This window comes from Macaca nemestrina, chromosome 13 (genome assembly GCF_043159975.1).
Source record: "Macaca nemestrina isolate mMacNem1 chromosome 13, mMacNem.hap1, whole genome shotgun sequence".
Lineage (NCBI taxonomy): Eukaryota > Metazoa > Chordata > Mammalia > Primates > Cercopithecidae > Macaca > Macaca nemestrina.
In genome coordinates, this window is record NC_092137.1 from 109,735,784 (window position 1) to 109,743,382 (window position 7,599).

A 7,599-nucleotide genomic window follows, 5' to 3' on the forward strand; every position below is an offset into this window, starting at 1 on the left:
TCAGGTTTGTCAAAGATCAGATGGCTGTAGATGTGTGGTATTATTTCTGAGGACTCTGTTCTGTTCCATTGGTCTATATCTCTGTTTTGGTACCAGTACCATGCTGTTTGGTTACTGTAGCCTTGTAGTATAGTTTGAAGTCAGGTAGCGTGATGCCTCCAGCTTTGTTCTTTTGACTTAGGATTGTCTTGGCAATGCAGGCTCTTTTTTGGTTCCATATGAACTTTAAAGCAGCTTTTTCCAATTCTGTGAAGAACGTCATTGGTAGCTTGATGGGGATGGCATTGAATCTATAAATTACCTTGGGCAGTATGGCCATTTTCACGATATTGATTCTTCCTATCCATGAGCGTGGTGTGTTCTTCCATTTGTTTGTGTCCTCTTTTATTTCACCGAGTGGTGGTTTGTAGTTCTCCTTGAAGAGGTCCTTTACATCCCTTGTAAGTTGGATTCCTAGGTATTTTATTCTCTTTGAAGCAATTGTGAATGGAAGTTCATTCCTGATTTGGCTCTCTGTTTGTCTGTTACTGGTGTATAAGAATGCTTGTGATTTTTGCACATTAATTTTGTATCCTGAGACTTTGCTGAAGTTGCTTATCAGCTTAAGGAGATTTTGGGCTGAGACGATGGGGTTTTCTAAATATACAATCATGTCATCTGCAAAGAGGGATAATTTGACTTCTTCTTTTCCTAACTGAATACCTTTTATTTCTTTCTCTTGCCTGATTGCCCTAGCCAAAACTTCCAACACTATGTTGAATAAGAGTGGTGAGAGAGGGCATCCCTGTCTTGTGCCAGTTTTCAAAGGGAATTTTTCCAGGTTTTTCCCATTCAGTATGATATTGGCTGTGGGTTTGTCATAAATAGCTCTTATGATTTTGAGATACGTTCCATCAATACTGAATTATTGAGAGTTTTTAGCATGGAGGGCTGTTGAATTTTGTCAAAGGCCTTTTCTGCATCTATTGAGATAATCATGTGGTTTTTGTCTTTGTTTCTGTTTGTATGCTGGATTATGTTTATTGATTTGCATATGTTGAACCAGCCTTGCATCCCAGGGATGAAGCCCACTTGATCATGGTGGATCAGCTTTTTTTGATGTGCTGCTGAATCCGGTTTGCCAGTATTTTATTGAGGATTTTTGCATCGATATTCATCAGGGATGTTGGTCTAAAATTCTCTTTTTTTGTTGTATCTCTGCCAGGCTTTGGTATCATGATGAGGTTGGCCTCATAAAAGGAGTTAGGGAGGATTCCCTCTTTTTCTATTGATTGGAATAGTTTCAGAAGGAATGGTACCAGCTCCTCCTTGTACCTCTGGTAGAATTCAGCTGTGAATCCATCTGGTCCTGGACTTTTTTTGATTGGTAGGCTATTAATTATTGCCTCAATTTCAGAGCCTACTATTGGTCTATTCAGGGATTCAGCTTCTTCCTGGTTTAGTCTTGGGATAGTGTAAGTGTCCAGGAAATTATCCATTTCTTCTAGATTTTCTAGTTTGTTTGCATAGAGGTGTTTATAGTATTCTCTGATGGTAGTTTGTATTTCTGTGGGGTCAGTGGTGATATCCCCTTTATCATTTTTTATTGCTTCTGTTTGATTCTTCTCTCTTTTCTTCTTTATTAGTCTTGCTAGCAGTCTATCAATTTTGTTGATCTTTTCAAAAAAACAACTCCTGGATTCATTGATTTTTTTGGAGGGTTTTTTGTGTCTCTATCTCCTTCAGTTCTGTTCTGATCTTAGTAATTTCTTGCCTTCTGCTAGCTTTTGAATGTGATTGCACTGTGGTCTGAGAGACAGTTTGTTATAATTTCTGTTCTTTTACATTTGCTGAGGAGTGCTTTACTTCCAGCTATGTGGTCAATTTTGGAATAAGTGTGATGTGGTGCTGAGAAGAATGTATATTCTGTTGATTTGGGGTGGAGAGTTCTGTAGATATCTGTTAGGTCTGCTTGGTGCAGAGTTGAGTTCAATTCCTAGATATCCTTGTTAACTTTCTGTCTTGTTGATCTGTCTAATGTTGACAGTGGGGTGTTGAAGTCTCCCATTATTATTGTATGGGAGTCTAAGTCTCTTTGTAAGTCTCTAAGGACTTGCTTTATGAATCTGGGTGCTCCTGTATTGGGTGCATATATATTTAGGATAGTTAGCTCTTCCTGTTGAATTGATCCCTTTACCATTATGTAATGGCCTTCTTTGTCTCTTTTGATCTTTGATGGTTTAAAGTCTGTTTTATCAGAGACTAGTATTGCAACCCCTGCTTTTTTTTGTTCTCCATTTGCTTGGTAGATCTTCCTCCATCCCTTTATTTTGAGCCTATGTATGTCTCTGCATGTGAGATGGGTCTCCTGAATACAGCAAACTGATGGGTCTTGACTCTTTATCCAGTTTGCCAGTCTGTGTCTTTTAATTGGACCATTTAGTCCATTTACATTTAAGGTTAAGATTGTTATGTGTGAACTTGATCCTGCCATTATGATATTAACTGGTTATTTTGCTCGTTAGTTGATGCAGTTTCTTCCTAGCATCAATGGTCTTTACATTTTGGCATGTTTTTGCAATGGCTGGTGCCGGTTGTTCCTTTCCATGTTTAGTGCTTCCTTCAGGGTCTCTTGTAAGGCAGGCCTAGTGGTGACAAAATCTCTTAAGCATTTGCTTATCTGTAAAGGATTTTATTTCTCCTTCACTTATGAAACTTAGTTTGGCTGGATATGAAATTCTGGGTTGAAAATTCTTTTCTTTAAGAATGTTGAATATTGGCCCCCACTCTCTTCTGGCTTGGAGAGTTTCTGCTGAGAGATCTGCTGTTAGTCTGATGGGCTTCCCTTTGTGGGTAACCCGTCCTTTCTCTCTGGCTGTCCTTAACAGTTTTTCCTTCATTTCAACTTTGGTGAATCTGGCAATTATGTGTGTTGGAGTTGCTCTTCTCGAGGAATATCTTTGTGGCGTTCTCTGTATATCCTGGATTTGAATGTTGGCCTGCCCTACTAGGTTGGGGAAGTTCTCCTGGATGATATCCTGAAGAGTGTTTTCCAACTTGGTTCCATTTTCCCCCTCACTTTCAGGCACCCCAATCAGACGTAGATTTGGTCTTTTTACATAATCCCATACTTCTTGCAGGCTTTGTTCATTTCTTTTTCTTCTTTTTTCTTTAGATTTTTCTTCTTGCTTCATTTCATTCATTTGATTCTCAATTGCTGATACCTTTCTTCCAATTGATCAAGTCCATTACTGAAGCTTGTGCATTTGTCACGTATTTCTCGTGTCATGGTTTTCATCTCTGTCCGTTTGTTTATGGCCTTCTCTGCATTAATTATTCTAGTTGTCAATTCTTCCACTCTTTTTTCAAGATTTTTAGTTTCTTTGTTCTGGGTACGTAATTCTTCCTTTAGCTCTGAGAAGTTTGATGGACTGGAGCCTTCTTCTCTCATCTCGTCAAAGTCATTCTCCATCCAGCTTTGATCCGTTGCTGGCGATGAGCTGCGTTCCTTTGCAGGGGGAGATGCGCTCTTATTTTTTGAATTTCCAGCTTTTCTGCCCTGCTTTTTCCCCATCTTTGTGGTTTTATCTGCCTCTGGTCTTTGATGATGGTGACGTACTGATGGGGTTTTGGTGTAGGTGTCCTTCCTGTTTGTTAGTTTTCCTTCTAACAGTCAGGACCCTCAGCTGTCAGTCTGTTGGAGATTGCTTGAGGTCCACTCCAGACCCTGTTTGCCTGGGTATCAGCAGCAGAGGCTGCAGAAGATAGAATATTTCTGAACAGCGAGTGGACCTGTCTGATTCTTGCTTTGGAAGCTTCCTCTCAGGGGTGTACTCCACCGTGTGAGGTGTGGGGTGTCAGTCTGCCCCTAGTGGGGGATGTCTCCCACTTAGGCTACTCAGGGGTCAGGGACCCACTTGAGCAGGCAGTCTGTCCGTTCTCAGATCTCAACCTCTGTGTTGGGAGATCCACTGCTCTCTTCAAAGCTGTCAGACAGAGTCGTTTGTGTCTGCAGAGGTTTCAGCTGCTTTTGTTGTTGTTGTTGTTGTTTAGCTGTGCCCTGTCCCCAGAGGTGGAGTCTACAGAGACAGGCAGGACTCCTTGAGCTGCTGTGAGCTCCACCCAGTTTGAGCTTCCCAGTGGCTTTGTTTACCTACTTAAGCCTCAGCAATGGCAGGTGCCCCTCCCCCAGCCTTGCTTCTGCCTTGTCATTAGATCGCAGACTGCTGTGCTAGCAATGAGGGAGGCTCCATGGGCATGGGACCCTCCCAGCCAGGTATGGGATGTACTCTCCTGATTTGCCCGTTTGCTAAGATCCTTGGTAAAGCGCAGTATTGGGGTGGGAGTTACCCGATTTTCCAGGTGTTGTGTGTCTCAGTTCCCCTGGCTAGGAAAAAGGATGCCCTTCCCCCTTGCACTTCCCAGGTGAGGCAATGCCTCGCCCTGCTTCAGCTCTCACTGGTTGGGCTGCAGCAGCTGACCAGCACCGATTGTCCCGCATTCCCTAGTGAGATGAGCCCAGTACCTCAGTTGAAAATGCAGAAATCACCTGTCTTCTGTGTCGCTCGCGCTGGGAGTTGGAGACTGGAGCTGTTCCTATTTGGCCATCTTGCTCTGCCCCCCTCTGTTTTCTTAATCTTGAAATAAATACCAAAAGCCATAAAAGAAAATGATTTTAGAATCTGATTTTAAATTCTGAAAATTTGAAAAAAGAAAATTATTTGCATGATAATATGTAGGATAAACAAAGTTAAAATATAAAGAAAGAAAATTAGGTGAAATTAAATGTATTCACACTGATAAATATAATATATAAACATATTTGTACTGTATAAATCAATATATAAAAGAGGACCATCTCCAATGGGTAGAGGTAACGGGTATGAACAGGCAGATTCTTCACACACACTTGCACCCACATGCACAGAAACTCCAAAGCAGGAATGGTGCACAATAATACCAGTAAAACAAAAAATATGCACACAAAGCAAAAATGAGTAAATATTTTTGACTTTCAAATGAGGAAAAATTAAATAACATTGATAATATTCATTGCTGGCATGGGAATGGTATGGGAAAACTGGTGTTCTCATTTGCTCCTCATGGGAGGCCATGCGGCAGGCCAGGGTTCACTAATGCAGGCCTCCATCACAACTGTCTCAGTATTCAATGAGTGTTTAAATTAAATATTAAAAGCTTAAAAAAAAAACCAGTGCCCTTATGCAAAGGCTGGAATGTCACAAAAGCCGGTGAAGAGTTTTGCCTAGGCCTTTTCTGGCCCTTAAAGAATGACAAAATAATGAAGGAATTCTTAACAGTAACCATTTAGGATTATACAAGTCTTACTGGGAGTCTGAAGAAACTCTCCAGGCCTTCACAAACAAGTTTATTGGAGGTCTGAAGGAACTTCCAAAATCTCAGTGATTTACCAGGAGACAAGATAAGGGCAATCACCCAGCACCTAGACCCATGTAAATTAAGCAAAACTCCTGAGGCTCCAGAAGAGGGTCTTCAGGACTCAGACCTTAGTTATAAATTAAAAGATGTTAATGACTTATGTCTTTAGATGAATGCACACTTACATGTAGATATACAGCTTAGAAGGTATAGAAGTTCTGGAAAACTTTGTAATTTTGAGTTGGTTTGGTGATAATTTCCAGGCGGTCTGAATGTAACTGGTTACAGAAATAAAAACTCTCTTCCTCCCCAGTTCATCTACGTCTCTATTATGCCAGAGAAATAGCCGCCCAACCCTCAGTTGGCTCCAGGAACAAATTCAGTGAGCCAGCCGGAAGACACTGGGATGGCGCTGTGTTCAGTGGCCAGCTACTTGCAATGAGACAGTCTTCAGGAGTACCCCAGCAGATGTCGGTGAGATTTCCCAGAAAGCTCTCAAAGGCTGTCCCATGCACAAAATTGCATGTCCCTTTCACTACTGGGGAAGAACAGAGATCAGGAGCAGACATGCTCAAAAGGTGAGTTAACCGGATTATATGCTGGGAGCCTATTGTTTTCCTATCTGGGCTTGTTAAGCCATTTGTCCGGTACCACCAAGGGAAGCAATCAGGCTCGTCCCTAGGCCCACTTTGCATTTTACTTGAGATCTGGTTTTGAGTTGGTTTTGAGTCTGTTTTGCCGGAGTGCACTCCCCCTTGTGTTTGTCTGAAATTTGTCTCCACTTATTTATGTATCTGTTTCCTCCTTTTAATGCAGTGTAAACTTGAAAGTGGGAAGTATTGGGTCCATTCCTGCTGAGAGGCCTCTTGGAAGGAAAAATAATGTTTTCAGGAGCTCAGTGGTTAAAAGTCACTTCAATTAAAAGCTAACATCCAAGATGTGTACATGTATGTGTTCAGTTTGTATTTATAGGCTTTCATGTATTTATTTTCATTTGTCTCCTAGGACCTTGTCTTTTTGAGCAAAGGTTTTTTTCATCTCAGTTGACTGAATTCTGTTTTCTTTATTAATAGCAATTGCAACAGAAGATACTCTAGGGTGTTTAAGAAAAAAGTGTAATTTAGACACTTAGGAATGTCTTTGTTTGGAAAATACTTTTTTTTTTTTTTAAGTGCACTGTGAAAGCATCACATGGACTAGCCTCATAATCACTCTCCATTTCTGAAAACCCAGGATTTGGTGTGGGTTCTGCCCAGAGCTAAAAAATCCAATTAAAACAATAGGAAAAAGGAGGTCTTATGATTCTATAAAATGTACTTCTATTGGCTTTCCTGATATGTCTGTATATTTATATCTTGTTTACACCATGTTTCACTACTGAAAAATATAAAAGTGTTCTAATTAATTGGCTCAAAGAAAAATAAAAGCACTTAAATACTTTAACAGAGAAAAATAAAAGACTAGTCAAATGTTTTTTCATGTTTATGTAACTTAAGTAAAATCTTTAATAAATAAGCTAGTTTTAATATTAATTGGTAAATGCCAGGTGCGGTGGATCACGCCTGTAATCCCAGCACTTTGGGAGGCCGAGTTGGGTGGATCACGAGGTCGGGAGATTGAGACCATCCTGGCTAACACGGTGAAACCCATCTGTACTACAAATACAAAAAATTGGCCGGGTGTGGTGGCGGATGCCTGTAGTCCCAGCTACTCAGGAAGCTGAGGCAGGAGAATGGCGTGAACCCGGGAGGTGGAGCTTACAGTGGAATAAGATCGTGCCACTGCACTCCAGCCTGTAGGATAGAGCAAGACTTCATCTCAAAAAACAAAAACAAAAAACAAAGAAAAGTTATTGGTAACGTAATATTAGAAATGTCCTAAGAGTTGTCAGCATGCATTTTTGTTTGCTTTCATTGATCAAGCAATTTCATACTTATCTCTGCCAAAAATGTGTCAAAATGTGACACAGAGGCTACAAAACTATAACTTAGCCCAAAACAGAATAATCTTTGCTCATGTAATTTTTAATAAATGAAACATTAATATTGGCTTAATGAAGATAACTATATCTTGAAATACCCTAACTTCTAATTTTGTGGCCTTAGGCAGTCTAGTCCACAGGCATAAAGTTTGTTCTGGGAAAAGACGATTATCATCTTCGTTTCTAAGCAAAACCACAAACTAATTAATAAACAAGAATAGCTTGGAATTAGAAGCAAGATG

At 40.4% G+C, this 7,599-nt stretch overlaps 1 long non-coding RNA gene across 8 annotated transcripts in view; it reads left to right on the plus strand.

Moving 5' to 3' along the window:
- Positions 1 to 7,599, plus strand: part of LOC105471851 (uncharacterized) — a 331,670-nt gene that overhangs the window by 223,511 nt on the left and 100,560 nt on the right. For 3 of the 8 annotated variants that reach the window (XR_011612027.1, XR_011612020.1, XR_011612028.1), the window contains exon 5: positions 5,690 to 5,954. The exons of the other annotated variants lie outside the window; for them this stretch is intronic. This is a non-coding gene — a long non-coding RNA (uncharacterized lncRNA). The remainder of the gene's footprint in view (positions 1 to 5,689; positions 5,955 to 7,599) is intronic. 8 annotated transcript variants of the gene reach the window in all.